Source organism: Sinocyclocheilus grahami, unplaced genomic scaffold (assembly GCF_001515645.1).
Source record: "Sinocyclocheilus grahami isolate Dianchi unplaced genomic scaffold, SAMN03320097.WGS_v1.1 scaffold60.1, whole genome shotgun sequence".
NCBI classification, from domain to species: domain Eukaryota; kingdom Metazoa; phylum Chordata; class Actinopteri; order Cypriniformes; family Cyprinidae; genus Sinocyclocheilus; species Sinocyclocheilus grahami.
In genome coordinates, this window is record NW_015505239.1 from 1,695,206 (window position 1) to 1,717,918 (window position 22,713).

A 22,713-nucleotide genomic window follows, 5' to 3' on the forward strand; every position below is an offset into this window, starting at 1 on the left:
ATGGATCAATGGATGTAAGTCAATTATTAATGTTTAGCCATATTAAACTCCCATTAAAATACTTTAAAAATGTTTTATAATGTTTTATATAGTATCAAATATATTTTATATTGTACATACTATTTTTTAATTATTCTATTATTTTAAAATAATATTACTCTTCTTTTTAAAGTCATTCATATAAAATAGTTCCATAAGATTCAACAATATAAAGAAATAGATGATATGTCAAACTTGCAAATATAAATGTAAAGGAAAAAAGGATGATAAAAAAGTAAATAAAATGCAGGGAATAACACCACAAAATTCTAATCTCAATTTAAAGCCATGTTATGACAATATACCCATAGATAAGGTGTAGCCTGCACTGAAGTGTCTGCCTGATTCAGATCTAAGGTTACAGTGGCTGACCTTCAACATTCCTCAATGTCCCAGAATGCCATTCATCTACAGCTGCAGATAACGCTGAGCAAATATCATAAGCATGAGGATTTTAGGATTGAGGTGAGGCCGGCCACATCCTTAACCTACAAGGAAGAGGGCGAAGAGAGATCTAGGGCCCTTTCCTCTGCTGTAAGCCATATCCATGTCCTGTCATTTCTCTTGGCATTAGCGTTCTTCATCGTCCCTTTGATGAAGGCTCCTTCACCTAATCATATAAGCCATGTGTTCGGAAAACCTGCATTAAATCGCAAGGATTTTTACACACGTTACAGACACGAGCAGAATGAAAGTCCTAAAGATACTCACCAATCAGAGAATAAAAGAGCTTGATTGGTCGGCTAGCGCTTGAGGAGTCTCGTGTATGAGGGTGCAGCGGAGAGAGGAGGGACACAACCTGTGACTGCACTAATCTGTTCTGAAACACACCAACCCTTATCCCCTGCTGAAGACAAACACAGGCAACCAGTGAACAGGCAACTACAACAAACAAAAGAGTGAAAGACTGAAAGAAAGAGAGAGAGAGAGAGAGACAAGACGAAAGAGAGAAGTACGTCTAGGTTACTTGTGTAACCCTCGTTCCCTGAAGGAGGGAACGGAGACGTTACGTCAGTGACTGACAAATTGGGATCTCGCCCGAGAGCCCAATCACCTTCGAGTGTTAACTAAACAAGCCAATGATAGTTGGCGTGCGTGTTTCGCCACGCGCACCCCGCCCCGCAGCGCGGATATAAAAGGAGAGCGCGTGCAAACGCACATCAGCTTTTCGCTTCGGAGCCGAGCCTTCTTCAAGACGAATCTCCGCGAGTGTTCGAGAGAAACAGCTGGCGTTGGTGTGACGGCGTATCAGCGGGGGTTGCCATTCAGGCTGCTGAAATCTCGGCGGGCTGCAGCTTTCATTCTGTGGTCTTGCCGCGACCTCCCCTGGGCGCTTCAGCGCTCTCTCTAAAAGAGTGTTTCCAAAAATTCTAAAAGAGCTATTTCTAAAAGAGCTTCACGAGCGAATCTTGATTGAAATGGAAAGGACAAGGCCGAAGCCTGGCACTAGCTTATGATGTTTTGGGAGCGTTTTTCTCACCACCTCACAGAATCCCAACAAACCAGGGACCCTCCCAGTCGGTGGTTTGTTGGGATTCTGTTGGGATTCTGAGGCCCGGCTCGGGCCTTTAAGGTCGGAGAAGATCCCCGCCTTTCAAGATGGGCTTGTCCAATGAGAAAGATGGAAATTCCGAGCGGGAGGTGGCAATTACTGGAGGGTTTACGACCCTTTGTCTCTAAGCATGGTAATTTGCAAATGGACTTGAATCGAAATTACTAAAGATTCTCAGGACCCTAATATATATTGCCTATGTACCAATATATAATATACATGCTTGTTTCGATCATAAGAAGGCGAATTCATAGATACTAGACAAGGTAGGATTACAAATAGTGAAAGGATGACAGGAGTGTGTTTCGATTATAAACCTGCATCACAGTATACAATTTCAAAGACAAAATACACGATGACAATAATATACCCAATGACCTGAAGGATCATGTGTGTTCATTCAAAGAAAGGTTTTCCTATTAATTAATTAGCAAAGAAAAGTCCTTCCCTTGTGGATTTTCCTTATGGGCAAGGAAGCGATTTTCCTCAAAGTCATTTAGTAGAAAAAGGCAAAGGTAAAAAGTACAAAACTAAATTTAAAAAGCACCTTAAGCTGACCCCAAAAAACTAAAGATACTAAAGAAATAAACGTTCAGATAAAAATATTTTAAAATCAAAATGTATATTCATGATGTCATGACAATTAAGCTAATTTCTTCCTAATTCTAACTGCAAAAATAAAATAAAATAATAAATTAAATAACTAATTTAATTTAATTTAATTTTAAATAGGGAAAATGAACAAAATATCTGATTATGAATAATAATTTTAAATAAAAAGGCAATAGCATTGTTTTAGATCATTAAGAAATGTATAATCATATTTTCATGACAATTAATAAGATTTCTTCTCAAATACCATAATGCCAAAATAAAATAAAATAAAATCTGGGCAAATTAACCGAACACTGATAGTGACTAATACATAATTTAATAATAACACTAAAATTGTTTTAGACCGTTAGACTGTAAATATAAATATAATTTAGACTGTATATATATTTTCATGACATTTCTTCCATTTCTACCATAATCCCAAAATATAATAAAATAAAACAAAATAAAAATAACATTTAGGGAAAATGAACTATCCTGCACTAATTTTTTGTCCAAGCAGATGCTCTCTAGAATTAGAATACCCCTTGCCTTAAAGAAACTGACTGTACATGATGTAAACTAAAGGCTATTGGCTACTGGCTTTCTTGAAATGGCCTGCCCCAACTTCCTGTTTCAATAGGAAATTGGTTAATGCAGCAACACACCGGTATTACGGTGTTAATGAAGCCATTTCATAAGGAAGGATGAAATATGAGCGGCTGTAGACAGAGAAAGAGAACCCAGTGAGGCAAAAAGCCTAAATATCATTAGCAAACACATGCCGAGACATGGGTAAGGTTGAATAATGTAATAGTGAGAGGCAAAGCCTGTGACATTTGTTTCTTATTGTCTAAGTGGCAGTTTAAAGGCCTCTACCCTGGGCCGGGCCCCTGGCCTTCCTTCTGCACTGTTTTAACAGAGATGAAACCATATTAGGACGTGTATGCTAAAGTAAACAATAACATAGTTGCAATGAGATGGAAATTTTTCAGCTAATGGTGTTTGTCATTCCTGTTTTCAGTCCTGGACTTAAGCTCTTTGCTTCTTTTTCTTTTTCCATGTCTTCTTTCTTTTTATTCCCTCTCTCCCTCCCCCGAGCTTGGGAGGGCTGTGTTTATGAATAACAACTAAAGCGGCCAGTCCACGGCCTGGTGCAAAACACACAGTAAACAGATCTGCTTTTAACGTGCCTGTTCACTTTATTTGTTTGATATGTTGAATTAGCTTTCAGTCTACAGTGAGAGAAAAAAAATCAGAGACAGGTCAAATGCATGCTATTTTGTCCATGTAATGACATTAATTGAAGTTATATTTCAGTATTATACAATACTTTAGCCCAAAATATTGGATAATGCAGCTCAGAAAAAGTTTGAAAGAGAGGGATTCAAAAAAAGACAATTCTTCATTCAAAGCAGGGTCTTTTTTTTTTGGATCCAAGGATGCAAACTGATCCAGACCCCCTGTTGCAGACCCCTTGATTCTCATAAAACATCGCAAATGACAATCAAAATTCTTATACAATCACAGTATACTTGATCTAACATTATATACCTACATTCTCAACAAGATATATATTATTATTTGAATATTTCATTAAAAACTCTAGTATATTATATTTTATACTTATTTATACTCAGTAGGTTAATATTATAGCATCACTACCGTATTGAACGGTGAACAGCCAAAAAACGTTACTTTTTTACAATTTTCAGTTTATTTTGAACCAAATAAATAAATTAATTTTGAATCAGTTGAGAAATTAAAACACCCTGGAAATTTGTACTCAGTTTGAAAAAAGCTAACGTAAAGCACCATTAAATTAGTACTTAAGTAAAACCTTCATATAAATCATCAGCCAAAGCAATGCTTTTATGCTGTTGTGCAATCAGTTACCTTTCCATACAAATGAACATTAGTGCATTACATTTATTGCATACACAATATTTTTTGTGTAATTCCATTTGGTGCCAAAAGCGGCGCAGAGATTACACACCTTTACCAAAGTCGAACTCTTATTACGGAGTTTAAAAGCCACAACAAAACTTCAGCTAACCAGTGTAGGTGTATCTCCTTTCCTCCCCACAGCACAAATACACTCCCCCTCTCTCTTTGTCTCTCTCTCTCACACACTCTCACACACACACACACACATACATACACACACACACACACACACCTCTCTCTCTCTCTCTCGCTCTCTCACACACACACACACACACACAAACACATACCTTTCAAATGCAAGCTGTTTATTTACTTAATGTTAAAGCTATTCCATTAAGCAGCCAGGCCCAGGTGCTTCATCCCTAAAAGGGATTTTGCTTCCTCAAATAAAAACCACGGCAAAGCACTGCCAAAATGATATTGACCATGAATATAACAAATGTTGGATAGAGAACAATAAACATCAAACTATGTGAGTCATTAAGGACATATACTTTAAATTTCAGTGAATGCTTGGAGCTTATGATGATTTATGAACATAATCTGATCATTGTAAGGTGCATTTTTAAGGAAGGCAAGCTAAGACTAAGCCCATATTGTATGGCTTACCTGCTTATGTTCAACAATGTGCTAATGATTTCACTTTCGTCTTACCAAAATGAGTTTAACCGTGTGGTGTATTTGCATTGCTAGTACAAAGAAAACAAAACAACTAGAGGGGAAAAAAACACAACCTTACTTAAGAAAAAAAGAAGCAAATGCATTCATTTGATGTTGGAAGCACCGTCTATAATCATTCTATCGTTCAATTTGACCCATTTAAAATACGGTCATCTCTTTTCAGTTGGATGAAGAAATTGAAAAAGTGATGCAAAAAAGAAAGAAAAAACAGAGTATGTCTTCAGATGAAAAGAAGACAAACTGAGCTTTGTGATATATGTGACAAACACTCTCGCACACACTCCTCACAGAGCGTTTTTGTGGACAGATTTCCCTTTCATCTCTCCGAAGACAACTCCTCTGACAGAAGCCGAGACTGCTGCCTGCCTGACTGCCATCACTTCCATTCAGTACAAAGATTCTGTCACGAAGACTCGCTCCGACGCAGTGGCAGACCAACCATATCAAAGCCTTTCCTCCTCTAAGAGAACAGAACTCATTCAGTTATCAATACCAAGACAAATATAATGGATTTGTAATTGTCATTTTCTTATACGCATTTAGAGAAGAGCCTCATTCTGCACTTTCTAGTAAATAAACAGCATCTAACTTTTATTAAAGTCAGTAGAGACACAAATCTGTTAGATATGTTAGATAAAATAACATATAAGTGAACGGCGAAAATATAGTTAAAATATAGTTGACAATAAGTGAACGGCGTATTATTGTGCCATCTCAAAGAGGCACAAAATCACTTTCACAGACTTTTTCATTAACTGTTCCCTCCTGGTGGAATGACCTGTCCAACTCAATCCTTAGCCATCTTCAAGAAACGACTAAAAACACATCTGTTTCACCTTTATTTGTACTTTATCTATATTTATCTTCTTTTTTTATAAAAAAATAAAAATAAAAACAAACACTAGCTTTCTATTTTTTCTATTCTATCTACTTGTTTTTCTTTGTGTGTGTGTGTGTGTATAGCCTAGCACCTTTTCCTTTTTAAGATTTTCAGTTTCCTAAATATATCAATGATTTTAGATTCAGTTTAGAAATGTTTAGCTTAAAGCACAAGTCCAAAAGTAAGACCTTTGCATGAATCAAAAACCAAAGCAATATCTTTGATATATGCCATTGTGAAATCAGTTACTGTCCATACAAAGAAGTATACATTATGCTAATTGCACACACAGAACTGTTAGATATGTTGGATAAAATATTATCTAACATAAAAATAACCTAGAAGGAAAAGTAGCTAGTTAAAAAAAAAATTCAACTGTTTCCAATCATACAACATCATAATTTTGGTATGATTTAGCCAACAGTTATTTAACAGTACCATTACTTAAAAAATAATAAATAATAATAATTAGCATCATGGGAATGTCATTATTTTTTTGTGATTATTGTAATCGTTCATACTGTATTTCTATGGAATTTTCATTACGCACTTCCACAATACAGAAAAATGCTGACACTTTCATGATTAACAAAGAAAGAGAAGCTGGCACTAATTCTTTCGTTTCAGATGTTACCGCTCTAAAAATTACAGCAGAGTTATAAACCTCTCTGGAGTTATGCACACCGGCGCATAAACAACTGTGTGACTAGCGTAAGCATTTAACTTTCTCGTTAGCAATCTCCCCCGTGTGGCACTTTAGCCATGCTGGCTTGTTTATTATGTTCATAGCTTTGGCAGAAAAAGAGATTTAAGTGAACTCCTACGAATCGGAAGCACTTGTAAATGCATAGAAACACACTCAGCTGTAGAAACAGGGGAATTAGGGGCTTACCAAATGCTAATGCTAATACAAAGCAATTTTCAACCTGATGCTGATACACAGAATTACATTTTTTTTGTAGTAAGCAATAAAATGTACTCGGAAGAGCTATTACATGGACCCTAATCCACCCCTGCGCCCTAACATGCATCAATATACAACTTTTCATTTGGTGTTACCTCAGAATTTCCATCTTTGTGGTTGCCGTAAAACGAGAGGATGAGGCAAATAAAGTAAATAATCAAGTGTATGATCTTCAGAGGCATTCCAATTTAGCCCTTGGCAGGCGCCACACAGCATGCAAATATCATATTTTCCCCTGCTGTTTAGCTCTCTGAAAATGTACTCAGAGTTTAAGTGGATATACACTTACTTTAACTTATGGAAGTGTGGTTGAGTGGGGATAGGACTGTATCAGTCATCCATACAGAAATAAACATTTGTTTCTGCCGAGAAATGGACTGAATTAAATATATAAGTCTTTTTGCGTTAGAACAAAGTGTATGATAAATCAAAAAAGTTTAAAAAGTCTGTAAAGTTATCAAAATCCAAAATCAGTTTAATGTAATTCCTCAGCATCATTCTTGTCATAATTTCTAAATTCTTTTTACTGAAAAAGAAGACAAAGGACAAAAATACTGGTTGCTATAAAGTTTTTACAGTGTTTGTAGTGTGTAATGACAAAAGAGTGAGGTCAACAGACTAATGATGCAGAAAGAAGGCAGGGGTAGCTTTTTAAGAAGGTGTACATGGTGAGAAAAACAGAAAGAGAAAACAAACAGACATAGTGAACATGTTTGCGTATTTGGGTGTGTGTGAATGTGTCTGTAAGCATGAGCTCATGGGAAAGGATGGGAAGTCCCTTCCTTGTCCACTATGTTAGAGATAGAACAGACACACAAACCCAATCCCTCTCACACCCTGTGCCTTAATACTGTACGTGAACACCCCTATTTCACTTCTATGGTTTGCTCTGGTCTCCATGCCAGCTGCATAGGTCTGTTCCATTCTGGAGCAGACAGGTTGGGAAACCTGTTTGGATACCAAATATCATTTCACACATTGTTTGGTGCCACTACTGGCTAAATTATCCACATCATAGTACCAGGATAATTCAAAAAGTCTTATTAATAACACTGACTGTTTTAAATATGTTGATTTCTCAGCAGCTCAACAAGGATTGATAAAAAACAAATCGTTTCTCAAAAACAAGAAACATGAAAAACAAAGGGAATAAAAGACCTGTGCAGTTTCCTGTTTAGTGGTAAACTTTGACAAAAATAAACGACCTCTCCTTTTCTCTCAACCTTGAGAAAAGCATACAAACACAAGAGCTGCAACAAATCAAGTGATTCATTAAACTAGATATAGAATAATAGCACAAGACCTGCCCTCTGTAAACAAACACACACACACACACACACACGTGCACACGTGCATCCACACTCATACACAGCTCCACTGGAGTCTAATAACTAATCATTTGTTTACCTTCTCCAAGGACTTGCTTATTTGCGGCCGTCTTCAGTTCCAGTGCTGCGTTTAACCTCCCTGGCCTGCAGAGACAACAAGCACAGAGGAAAAGCTGTAGATGTAAAATTACTGCAGCTGTCACAAACCATCAGTCATCTCAGTGCGTACAAAATGAAAAAAATTAAAAGTAAGCTATTTTGGTAAGCTATTTTGATGGTGCATATAAAGCAGTTTACAATAAATCTGCTGCTAAAACTAGATTACTTGCCAAAACAAGTAACAAAACATATCATAACGATACCATTTTTCGGACATATAAAAAAATTGAAATCTTTTGAAAAAGGATAATTTTGGGGGCATGGTGTCACACTACTACCAATATGTATTACCATGGTATTCTTGGAAGTACCATGAAATAACAACATAAAACCCATAATGCATGAATTTCAGTTTCACAACGCCTTTTTATAAAGTACCTCCTCCTAAAAGCCAGTGAGGCAAACAAGCTCACATTTACAGTCTCAATATACTCTAAGAGCATATTCTCATGCTAGACTATTGAGAAAGATACTATAGGCCAGCATCCCTTGGGCATTTGAATAAAAGCATGAAAGCTTAGCCGAACGTGAAAAAATATGCAGTTTACATTTGGCAGTCAAAACAGTGGCTGGCCGTTTGAGCAGAGTGATTCTGTTTATCTCAGGTAAAGTGAGCGCAGATAAAACACATTGGTACAGCCGGTCCATGTTCCTGCATCAATTATCTGTTCAACGCCCTTGTTAAGGTGGGTGGTCAGCATTTACAGCGAGTAAAAACACCAGCCACCACAAGGACCGTATGCCTTTTCCGCATATCTTGTGCTGATTCCATATTCTCTCATTCTAATTCATTAGACTTCAATTAACATGTCATCCCTGCTGTTATGAATCAATGGCTCTTGGTGACAGGTGATGAATTTTTCAGCTTAAAAAGCTAAACATCATTTATTCAAATCACCTGCTAAGGTCTCAGGTGCTAAATGAGTTTACTGAAATGCCTAACGCTCATTTAGACAAATGTTCTCTCGTCCTAATGACGAGAACGTTTTGCATTGAGAAAGGGGGGGGGGAGAAACGCACAACAGCAGTTACCTTTCAGTTTTTAGCACCGTAATGTGTTGCTAAATCGATAACAGTCCAGACTGAATGCATGAAGTTGGAGGTAATACTGGTGTTTTGAGCAGCGGGGTGGTAGAGGCCTGGGGAGTGAATAAATACGCTCAAACTGTTAGACCCAGCTGGAGAAGGAAAAGAACCAGCACTCTGGTGCTCGGGGAACTTGCTGAGATGATCGGCTTCATGGGTGTGTTATGAAGGAAACACGGCAAGAGAGACAACTAAATGAGCACAAGGGCTAAATACTGTCTGAAGATAATAGCAAAGAAACAGACAGGGAAAAAACAACAACTGTAAGTTCTCTTATAAATATGTTTCTTCAACTATAGACAATTTTGGCCCTTTGGACTTAATTAACTACATTTTCAAATTCACTAGTTTGTCAAACAATGCCCAACAGTGTCCAAAAGTTGTTGATGTATCCTAAATACACAATTACATATTTTGACACTTTTTGTATAATTGCATTAATGTGATATTTACCTAATTGTTTCTGTTTTCGTTACAGATAATTTATACTACTTTTCAAAAGTTTGGGGTAAAAATACAGTAACAATCGTCTGTCTAGTGTCTACACAGGACATTTGAACTCTGTGTCAGTACCTCATAAATAGAATGAGGCAGTTTACTGTCGGGGATTTGTCATGTCGTGTCGTGCTGCATCCAGTGTAGCATCACTGATTATAATGAGTTTTATAGTATTTTGTCGTGCCGCGCAGCTCGCGTCCTGTAGACAGGGTGTATTTAACGTTCTTATTTAGGCTACTTTCTTGTTTAACTGTATTATTTCTTTGATATTTATTTTAGTGTTTTGCAGGCTGCGTATTCACTGACTGAAGTGCTAAAATAAACACGAGCTGACGAGTTAAATAGGTAATTGTGTTAGATGAGTGAGACAGTGCTGGGCTGCTCCTGGACAGTTTTGAAAACCATTTCAGAGACATGTTCTTAAATGTGACTCATATAAAATATAGTACACGCATGCACAGTTTTAAGGCAGCTTTAATCGCCTTTTTTGTAACTTCATGACTTAACTGACCAAGGCATTGCATGCACGTAGTTTATTTCGCGCTTTGATATGAAAGGATACAGGCTACAGCGCGCCGGCTCCTTTGTGTGTGCAATTGAAGAGCACGCTCTTCGAGCACAGTACCGTTTTCGCACTCGCTTGACTCGCGCCTGGCACTGAAGTGAAGAGGAGCGCGCGTCTGAAACGTCTCCCGTTCTCAGTCGTTCTGCGACTGAATATATGCACTTCTTGTCAAAGAGAAAACATGACAGAAGCAGCAGTTGAGAGTGGGGTGGCCAACCCTAGCCCTGCCCTGCGTTAATTGCGTTAAATATTTTTAACGCGTTAAACTGAAAAAATAATCGCCTGCGTTAACACGCTAACTTTGACACCACTAATATATATTTATATATATATATCAATACCACGCCACCGGCGGTAGTTGGTCCATTACCACCGCGGTGGTAAAAATCTGGCACCGTCACAGCCCTATTTATTTCTGGAATTTTTAGCAGCCATTACAACAAAAAAGTATTAAATTCTTAAAGGGGTCATATAATAATATAATTTTCCTTTCTCTTTGGAGTATAACAAGCTCTTGGTGCATAAAGAAGATCTGTAAAGTTGCAAAGACTAAAGTCTCAAATCCAAAGAGATATTCTTTATAAAAGTTAAGAGCCAACCACACCTACCTAAAACGGCTCGTTCTAACACGCCCCCACATATCTACGTCACGATGTGGGAAGATTTGCATAATGCGTTTGTAATGGGTTTTAATGTTTTGTCTCATCGCTCCGGCCGGACACGGCATCAACAGTATGGTGAGGGGCGTAACATTTCCGTCACACGCTTGAGGTATTTGGCCAATCACAACGCACTGGATAGCTGGCCAATCAGAGCACACCTCGCTTTTCAAACCAATGAGCTTTGTAAAAATCGACGCGTTTCAGAAAGGCGGGGCATAGAGGAGAAACAATAATGTACAGTATGTGGAAAATAATGTGTTTTTTTTTACTTTAAACCGCATAAACACATTTCATTACACCAAATACACAAAATAATGTTCTTTTTAGCAGCATCATATGACCCCTTTAATAGTTTATTTCGCGCTTTGATATGAAAGGATACAGGCTACAGCGCGCCGGCTCCTTTGTGTGTGCAATTGAAGAGCACGCTCTTCGAGCACAGTACCGTTTTCGCACTCGCTTGACTCGCGCCTGGCACTGAAGTGAAGAGGAGCGCGCGTCTGAAACGTCTCCCGTTCTCAGTCGTTCTGCGACTGAATATATGCACTTCTTGTCAAAGAGAAAACATGACAGAAGCAGCAGTTGAGAGTGGGGTGGCCAACCCTAGCCCTGCCCTGCGTTAATTGCGTTAAATATTTTTAACGCGTTAAACTGAAAAAATAATCGCCTGCGTTAACACGCTAACTTTGACACCACTAATATATATTTATATATATATATCAATACCACGCCACCGGCGGTAGTTGGTCCATTACCACCGCGGTGGTAAAAATCTGGCACCGTCACAGCCCTATTTATTTCTGGAATTTTTAGCAGCCATTACAACAAAAAAGTATTAAATTCTTAAAGGGGTCATATAATAATATAATTTTCCTTTCTCTTTGGAGTATAACAAGCTCTTGGTGCATAAAGAAGATCTGTAAAGTTGCAAAGACTAAAGTCTCAAATCCAAAGAGATATTCTTTATAAAAGTTAAGAGCCAACCACACCTACCTAAAACGGCTCGTTCTAACACGCCCCCACATATCTACGTCACGATGTGGGAAGATTTGCATAATGCGTTTGTAATGGGTTTTAATGTTTTGTCTCATCGCTCCGGCCGGACACGGCATCAACAGTATGGTGAGGGGCGTAACATTTCCGTCACACGCTTGAGGTATTTGGCCAATCACAACGCACTGGATAGCTGGCCAATCAGAGCACACCTCGCTTTTCAAACCAATGAGCTTTGTAAAAATCGACGCGTTTCAGAAAGGCGGGGCATAGAGGAGAAACAATAATGTACAGTATGTGGAAAATAATGTGTTTTTTTTTACTTTAAACCGCATAAACACATTTCATTACACCAAATACACAAAATAATGTTCTTTTTAGCAGCATCATATGACCCCTTTAAAAGTATGAATTTCTCAAAAGCATTAATTTCTTAAAAGAAAAAGAAAGATTTGTGGTACAAGAATGTTTTGATATATGACCTAGATATAATATAATATTATTATTTTAATAAAATATTAAGGTAATTGTGTTTGACCTAGAATCCGGTAAAAACGTTGGTCATACATGACAATGATGGCTAAAAATTATATCATGCACATGAATATCAACAATCTCATTTATAAAAGCAGACCTGAAGAGGACTTCTGCAAAATGTTGTTCTTATTCGACCGCATTTACATTGTACAGGCTGTCGAATCACACACTCCAACTGATTCCTGGCTAAAACCAAGCCAATCCTAACGGAATAGGCCCTGTAGTCATTATGAACGCCTCTTCAGTCCATCTAATGGACCATCTCTTTCCTCACTTCACCAAAAACACAAGAGCACATGAATATTTACCACCAAGCAAAGCCATTCCATTAATCGGTTTGCGAATGCTTAAATAGCATCTCTGTGGCTACTTCTGCGGTGGGGTCATAAATGAACATTCCTGCTTCGTTAGCATATTAATTTATGCAGAGATTGAGTGCAGCTCATAGGCTGTGACCAGCTCCTCTTCTCCCCTATTGGTCAAGGAAGCAAATCTATCCAGTGTCCTCTGACAAGCACTGCACAAAAATATTCTAGAATGGTGTTGTGTAAAACTATTAGAGGAACAGTTTCCTTTTGTTCCTCTGTAAAACAAAAAATAAAATAATTTTTTGGGTGTTAAATAATGATGCAAATACCAGTGAATCGACGAACACAAATCTTAGTAAATCGCGTTGCGTGATTCATTTAAATACTCTCCTCCCATAAATTTTCCGATCGAAAAGGAAACTCCTGCAAATGCATATTCAATAAGGTGAGTTGCAAAAATAACTGTGTCCACGCCTTTTCAGCGCCAGTTTCCCACATCGTGTCTTTCGTAAATCCTGACAGTAGTTTTTAACGCCAAAGGAGGGTTTGCGCTGGTGCAAGCTGATAGTAAATCTGGCCCTTGAAATATTGTAAGCAAGTCATATGGACCTGCTGTCAAAAAAGGGAAAAGAACAGAGTGAACATTCTTTAAAATGTCTGGGAGATTTTTTTCTAATAAACTTCTATTAAACTTTCAAACCTTAAACGCTGAACCAATAGAGGACAATCTCATCAGAAAAGGAAAAAATGGAAAAAGAGAGACCGTGAATGAAAGACCGAGTAGAGGACAGGCTGTGATATCTATATGGAGTCCAATTGTGTTTGTTTTTAGGGTGTGTGCACATGATTTTCCAAGTCACTGTGTGTGCTGTGAAATACAGGAAAATTGCATGACTCACTTTGAGACAAATGCAGCTGTTTACAAAGGCCTGACAAAAAGGTGACTGAACCGAGGTCTCTCTCTCTCTTTCTCTCCTACTCACTCTCTCACCAGAGCCTGATTCATTTCAACTATTCCCAAAAACCTGAAAGTCATTTTTGTAATTCGCTTACAAGCAGGCTTCGCCCATTGTTTTGCACGTCCACGTTTGTGTAAACAACAGCGGTTTCTGACATGCAAACAGATGCGAAACCTAATTTATCTGGGCTTGTACGTGGGTCACTTGAGCTTCTGGAGGCCATAGTCTGCTGAATGTCAGGCTGTCTGAGTCTAGACATTTTTTTTGGACCTGCCCTCACGTTTTGCTGAGCTAAGAACAAAGTACACAGAGTACACACACACACAACACACACACATAGCTTTCACAGTCTTAATACCAAGGCAACGGTATTTCATTCCTATCCCAAAACAAACAAGGCAGTGCATTTCTTTACACTATTTAAATGTTAACAGGCAAGAGTGCAGGCTGAATAGAGAATTCTTTCACTCTGGATACCAGAAACGGCCCAGCCAGACAAAACACATTCTAATGAAATCATCCAAAAGATAAATAAAAAGCTGCACTTGTTTTCTTTTCTGAGCTTACCTCCCCCTGTTCTTTCTTTTCCTTTTTTCTGTAATTGGATTATACTTTTTTTGAGTACAGACCAGTGCCATGAGAGCATGGAACTACTGTAGAGCGATTTCTCTTAATCTCTGACATGACATTTACACAGCTAAGGACTAAGGATATGAGGGCTAACACAGGTCTTACCCTGAAACAGAGGGGTTTAACCCAGTTATGCAATGTTATCTTTATGAGCAGTGAAATAGCATAGTTTTATTAATGTCCAACACCAATATAAATATCTAGAGGCTAGGGTTAGCAATGTAATATAATTTAATCATAGCAAATATGATTTCATGATATTTAGTAAAAACAAACTCAAAAACTGCTTGAGATTTGAAAACAGAAAATTATACATGTGCATTATACATTGACCATTTTTTATGGCTGTTGCCAATACCAATATCTAGAGAATATGGCTGTTCAATTTTACAGTACACATAGCAAATAAGATATACACAAATTTGTAAATAAAAATAAAGTCAAATCTACAAAATGCTAAATGCAAAAAAATAAAATAAAATAAATAAAATGTGCATTATCCATTTACAAATATTTCAGAAGAAAAGTCCACATATCTGCCGATTAATCTGTCTTGCCGATATATAGACTACTACCATTCAAAAGTTGAGAGAAACTAATATTTAGATTTTTTTTTACAATTATTACTATTATTTTACTATTATTATTTACAGTTATTTATTTATTTTTATTTATTACTCGTTATTTTAAATAAATGAATACTTTTATTCAGCAAGAATGTATTAAATTGACAGCAAATACATTTATAATGTTACAAAATATTTCTCTTTCAAATAAATGCTGTTCTTATGAACTTTTCTATTCATTAAAAAAATACTGAAAAAATATATCACTGTTCTGACAAAAACATCACTCAGCTTTCAACATTATTAATAATAAAAAATGTTTCAGCAAATTGGCATATGAGAATGATTTTGGAAGTATCATGTGACACTATAGACAGAAGACTGGCTGATAGAGAAGAGCTAAATAAAGACTATATATATAGATTTCCTAACTATTACACATACTTATTTTTTTACCATATCTTTAATAATTATGGTTAATTTCTTTGTATGATCTCAACCATGCTTTAACGTCTCCTCTGACATCACGTTTCCTCTTTCTCCCCACCAATCGCCTTCTTTTTCTCTTGCTCTCTCTTTTTCTCATCAGTCCTCTTCTCTCTTTTGACCTCAGATCCTGTGCACCACTATTAATATCAATAACCCACAAATTCCATTTCCCTGTACAGAGACAGAGTGAGAGTAAGCACAGTGACTGAGGAAAGCGCAAAATCTCTCAATACAGATTCACTTCTCCTTTTGAGGCAAAGATCTAATTGGACAGGAAAGAGTGGAGGCAGACACCGTGTGGTTTGCTCAGAAAGAGAGAGCGAGACAGTGAGAACGAGGGGGACCCGAGGTGCACAGTCAGAAATGTAAGCGTTTAAGACAGTATTTTCAGCAAGGGGGAGAGTAAATGCATCGCTTAAAGTCTGTGAACACTTACCCATGAACATAACCCAGTGCTCCACAAGACAAATCCAAACAATTCCAGTGTCCCACACTTTGATCTGCACTATAACAAAAGTCCTCTCTTCACCAGCTGCCTCTATATCAAGTTGTAAGAGAGGTGCGAGCAGTATGCAACCAGCAGCCTTGCCCCGTTCGCGCACACACATGCACTCTCGTCTCGGGGGCTGGAGGTATGTGGTCTAAACACAACAAAAGCCTGAGTCGAAGATTGAATATGCAGGAAGAGGGCCTCTGTTTGCATAAACACAAACACTCAGCAAATGAAGGGCTGGCACCGATCGCACCACTGCCTGCTGGGAAACGCATACCTGTCCCGTTCTATCCCTGGAATACTTTAATCAAACTACGGCTGAGAAAAAAAATAGACTATACACTGGAGATAAACTACAAATGTTTGGTTTGATGATTCCTAAATGAGTAAGTGCAAAATGTATAATAATATAATATAATATAATATGACATAATATAATATAATATAATTTTTAAAAATACTAATTTGTTTTGGCTGTTTTGGTTTATGCTTTGCACTAGGCACATTTAACTGCACACATTATCAACAAAAATATTAAAAATCAAAATCATCAAAATATAAATGATGATGATGATTTTGTTTCATTAACTCATATTCATTTATTTTTGCTGATTTGCATCTGATGTTTCCACTTTTCTTGCATGCTTGTTATTAATAAAACTTAAGAATGAAAACAACTTGACAAACAGGATGTAGGTGGAGGTAAAAAGGACAGTGCAGTTCAATAATATGGTGCTTTATTTCTTGCAACTCTCCCTTTCTCTCTCTCTCTCACTCTCTCTTGACCTTAAAGTGGCTGTTGAGAGATGTAATGTCACATGATCGACGGTAAGCTGAGCAATCACGACCCATCCCTGCAAAGAATCCCGAGCATGACACTCATTCATAAACACACTCACTTAAAAAAGGAGCAGAGAGTGAGAAACTTAGAAAGAGAGACATGGAGAAAGATGGGGAGAGAAAAAGGGGAAGGGATCAGGATTGACGGATGAGGTGAGTGAGAAAGGAAAAGAAAGAGGGAGCACAGACAGAACCTCCAGAAAATAAACAGGGTGTCTTGTTTCAAAGGCGAGGGGGACACACAGGCATTCCATTGTTCAAGCCAATTATCAGAGGCAAATAATAACAGCAGATGGATCCAGCAAGGCCAAAGAATGAGTGAGTGAGAAGTGGAGAGCTGCAGAACAGATGATGAAATGTGAGAGAGGAGGAGGAGGAGGGGTCAGAATAACCCGGTCCTAAAGCACCACACACCAGATGTGGACTTCTACAGGGACGGTGCACAAACCAACTTTCATCACAACCTTGCCGCACAAACACATGATGGGTTAAAGATAAAAATATTCTATTTTAATATTTTTCATTGGGGGTTTTTTTTTGGTTTGTTTTTTTTGCTATTTTTGGTTCACAGACAACAACAGACAGAGGCCAAGAATGGAATCGGGACAAGATCAGAATTAAAACCTGCATTTCTCACATACTGTAAGCACCAATACACACTAACACCAATAAACAAAACCGCCTCACAAACATCATGATGAGATGATGACTTCAAGATATAATTGTCAAGTGCAAAAATAACACATTATTATTATTATTATTAGCACTAGAAACAAAGTATTGTTACCCACAAAACAAAAATTAATCAAAATAATTATTATTTTATATTTTTAAATATTTATCATTATGATATGATAATATAATAATAATATGCTTTGCACCAGACTCCTAGCTTCAAAACAACAACAACAACAACAACTACTACTACTACTAATAATAATACTAATTTATTTTATTATTAGTGTAAAAATATTTAGTAGTAATAGTAGCAGTAGTAGTAGCACTAGACACATTTAGCTTCACACAAGAACAAAATCTTATTATATAAAAAATAACTACATTAACAATTCATAATAACCAACAACAGTAATAATAATTTTTTATTTTTATTATTATAGATATAAAATTATTATTATTATTATTATTATTATTATTATTATTATTATTATTATTATTATTATTATTATTATTATTATTATTATTATTATTATTATTATTATTATTATTATTATTATTATTATTATTATTATTATTATTATTATTATTATTATTATTATTATTATTATTATTATGTAGAAACAGATTTGGGACTCCATAAGCAACCAGGCTAAATATAAACAGCATGTACTAACTAGTAAGCCACAGCTCCAGTTTGAAAGCATAGTTATTGGAATTACACTAATTGTAATTTGCAAATTGCTCATGAGATAGGAGTTATTTTGTTCACTCGAAATGATTGTATTATTGTATAATTATTGTATTATTGCATCAAAAAGCTAGTTGCTTTTGCTTTGAGCTTTTGCTTTGAGTAAAGGCTATGTGTTATGTTGAGAGCATTTCTGTTTTGTTTTTTGGGGTGTATTTTATTAGCAGCGGAGCTACAGGGAAGAGCATCTGAAGCGAGAGGAACCGGCAACTCAATATGCTGAAGGATTTGTCATATCGCTGCTCAACTGACAGCCCAAGTGTGTGCGTACAGGGAGGGGGGGCCTTTTTCAGCCTAAAACAAAACGCATCCTCAATGTGCCCCTGTCAAGGGTGGGAGATGTCTTCAGATAGTGGCACAAAAGATCAACCGTTCCTTTTCAGTCGAGAGAAAAGAAAGAAAGTTTTCGTTTCATTAACTCAAGACTAAAGCGTAATTATCTCCCTATGGGCCGCAATCACCAAAAGAAGGATAATAGAACTGAAAGCACTTTCCACTCCACTCATCTAAGCGGTTCTTTTCTTCTCTCTCTCTTTTTTTCCACTTGTTTTTTCTTCTCCGCCCTCAGATGAGATTAACCAATCGAATAATGGCAACAGATTGCGGGGGCAAGAGGAAAATACAACTTTCAGAATGGTGTCTGTTTGAGAGCTTTAAAGATTCGACGTTATCTGGCTTAGTGTTCTTCTACTTGTCAGCGAAATGGTTTCCTTTCCTTTCGTCTGGCATCTCTTTTCCTCTTTATCTCTCTCTCTCGCGCTGACTTTGGAACGGGCTGGAGGAAAAACAGGGTGAGGGAGGTTAGCCGCTAAGTCGCCCTGGTTCTGCCTAAAACGAGCCATTTCACAAATTCGAGGTTTAGATTTAGATAAAACGCAAACATTTTAGAAGTATATCCCTTTTTCTCAATTACTAACAGGCTGCTACTTAAAGGTGCTTGCAGCGCTAGCCTTAAGATAAGTCCCTCAAGGATTTGCAGCTAGAAACACAGAGCAGGCCCTGGATTTAATTAGCTTATGAAAATAATTGCCATTAGCACAACTCGGAAACGGTTTGGAGCACCACACCATGACAAGGAGGAGAAAAATCTCTCACTTCTGGAACAGAGAAGACAAAGAAATAGCGCGAAAAAAGGAAACTGGCAGGCCAAGCGACTGTTTTGTGCACTGACACAGAGGTCGAGTTAATTAGACTATTGTCATTTTAATCAGGACAGCTTCTCGGTCAGCCTTCCCTCAAAGAGTGAGCGAGCGTGCGCATGTTGATGCCATGCTCAGGGTCTCTGTTCGGTGTGTGTGTGACGGTTCTATGGACTCGCTTCGCTAATGAGCAACGCCACAGAAACAAAGCCCCCGAAGGACCACCGGGGGAAACTCCTCGCCCTTCTCTCTGCTCACTTCTCTGTTCATTTGAAAATAATTTAAATATCAAATATTTGAAATCATTTGCTTCTCCCTGGCTATCTGATATTGAATGGCAAGTCTTTCATGTTGCCTTTATTATGTTCATAAACCGGCATTAAAATTCAGAACTATCATTACAAGTGACTTTATTTATTACAGCAACTATCATTTCGGTCCGAACCATGGATTGTTTTCGGATAACTATGAATATTTAATTCTGACAAGACATTGTTATGCAAAAATATCCACAATGAGAGCTGCCGCACCATAAATGCTTAAATCCTGTCCAAAACAGTCACAGAAACAGGAAGCTGAATTTACATCGTACACTGTAAAAAAGTTAAATTAAAAACTTCAGTCTTCAGTTTTTGAGCATAATCAAACTGGCTTCATCTCGTTTTTAAAAATCTTGTCTCTCATAACATAAAAATTAAGTTGAAATTGGTTAAAGTAATGGAAAAGCATATGTTGCAATGACTAATCGACCGGTGTACAATAATTTAAAATCCCACTGAATTTCGATTTGGTTATGGTTCACATAGTAAATGTGAATAACAAAGGCAAAAACATCAAAGAGCTGAACATCCTATATCACACATTGCCTAAAACAAATAGATCTTATAACTGGGGATGTAACGGTATTATCAATATCGTGGTATCTCGATATTATCGTGGTCACATGACGATATGAAACGATAGGTCTAGTGAAGTGTAGTGTAGTTTTTAAAATATATTTAAATGTCTTGTTCTAGCATAAAATGTATTTAAAGTTGTGTTTTGAGCCATTATGGTTTGACATAGTATCTGTCAAACGAACTAAAAACAGTGAACTCGTTATTGCATGTGCTGTGAGTTTAGCACGCATTTGGGAATGCAACAGCACCAATGATGCTTTTTTTTTTTTGGCAGATGATTACAGCATTTCGTTAGATTTGTAGCGAGACGCGTTTTTGTAAGACTGTTTACACTGAAGCTGGAGTTTTCCTTCAAAATAAAAGCTTTACTGCCGTTTCCGTCAAAATAAAAGCTTAAAAGTGCAGTATGAATTGCTGACAGCTAGCGGTTTAAATGCAGTCCAAATTCAAAATATCTCTTTCAAGTGTAGAAATTATGAAAGAAGTATTGTAATTTCCCTACTGTAGTTTAGAAAAAATAATATACCTATGAAACATTCATTTTCATTTATTTTACAGTGCAATTTTTTTCAAATATATGGCTATTACTTTCATAAGGATAGCAATGATATAAAATTGTTGTTGTTATTATTATTATTATTATATTCTAATTTATGTGGCTTCCTAAAACACCAGTGTGAATGTAATTTAGACTGATACAGTGTACCAAAAATAAAAAGAGGGTTGAGACCCATTTAAAGTTCAGGTACAAGTCAGTTCACTTACTTTTTTCTTACTTACTTTTTCTTAGTTAAGAACATGGGTTGGCGCTCTTAATTTTGAACTCTCAAAGTGCATTAGATAGAATAATTTACTTGCTTTAAAATGTACAAAATTTAGATTTTGCTTTACAAGTCTTCATTTTTTCTTTTTTTTCTTTTTAAATATCCCAATAATATTGTGTTGTGAACTTCATATCGAGATATTATCATATCGTGACATTTTGATATCGTTGCATCCCAACTCATAACAACTCAACATTAACTGTGCATTGCTTAAGGCTGACTGCTTGCTTTGAATACACTTCCCCAGGACATTATCGGTTTTGTTTATTTCCATATACCCCACTATGTATCATATGGGTGACATATAGAACAACATCTAACGTCGAGATGTAAAGAAATTTAGTTGGATGCACGTTAACACTTTTGGGTGTCATTATGTATAAATTAAGCTTTCTAATGATTTGTGCCTGCAGTCATGTCAAAAACATAAATCATAGGATGGAAATAGGGGAGCCAACATTACAAAACTTTTACATTTGAACATAACCTGTCAAAACTGTAAACATGTTGCAAAAGTCTAATTTGTTCGCATCATATTGTACCACTCTCCAACTATTAGAAACACCTACACTCTTAAAAATAAAGGTGCTTCAAAAGGTTCTTCAAGCGATGCCATAGAAGAACCATTTTTGGTTCCACAAAGAACCATTCTGTCAAAGGTTCTTTAAAGAACCATCTCTTTCTTACCTTTTTATAATCTGAAGAACCTTCTTTTGCCACAAAGAACCTTTTGTGAAACAGAAAAGTTATTCAGATGTTAAAGGTTCTTTATGGAACCATTTACACAAAAAGGTTCTTCTATGGCATCGTGAAGCACCTTTATTATTAAGAGTGTAGTTGCTATAAACTGCTAAAAACACACATTTATGAAAACATTACTCATCTCCCCTTGAGTTGCAGTCTCCTTACGAACTTCATTTAGGCCTTATTCTGTCCAACATGCACAATTTGTCTAATTTGCATGTAGCTGGAAAAATAATTCTCTCATTTATTTCTTAAACTCGAGATGAAAAACAGACTAATGGCTCTATCTTAATTTGGAATTTTCTTGCCATTTATCATCTTGCAGATAGTTCATAGTTTTATCACTCATCATAAATATTTCAGGCAGTGTTAATATTAATTTGATCAGATATTAATTTTACCCAAAATGCGAGTAAAAATCAATTATTCAACAAAAGGAATGATCAGTGGAGCTGATGGGAGATTTTTAAAGCAGCCTCGTTCCTCGCTATTAGTTTATTAGGTTAACAAAACAAAAACAGCATGCTTAAATCATAATTTAACCCCCATGGAAACTATTGTAAAACTGGTTACACTAAGGTCACATGATCAGCACAATCAAATGTGATTTGTTGACACACGCTGACATGCTGCACCTCTATTGGGGATTATCATGGATTACATTAATACATTAGAACCTAATTTGAATACAAGTCTCCTCCCCACTGGACACTGTCTTTAGGGTAGATTAATCTCCTTCTACAGTCTGTAACAGGCTAAATCACTATGATTATTGCTCATCGTGTGGGTTGGGGATATTCTAAACCCCTAAATCTACATACTAAACTTCAATTCATAACTCATCCTGAGTGATGTGCTATGGCTGTGTATCAATCTCAAATCAGGAGGCAATTTCATTTCAAAATTATCAG

At 36.8% G+C, this 22,713-nt stretch overlaps 1 protein-coding gene across 1 annotated transcript in view; it reads right to left on the minus strand.

Annotated features, from left to right (window-relative positions):
• LOC107584474 (forkhead box protein P1-B) overlaps nt 1-22,713 on the minus strand; it is a 166,138-nt gene that overhangs the window by 109,034 nt on the left and 34,391 nt on the right. The window contains exon 5 of the mRNA XM_016271111.1: nt 8,065-8,129. The gene's annotated coding sequence lies outside the window, so the exon portion shown is untranslated. The remainder of the gene's footprint in view (nt 1-8,064; nt 8,130-22,713) is intronic.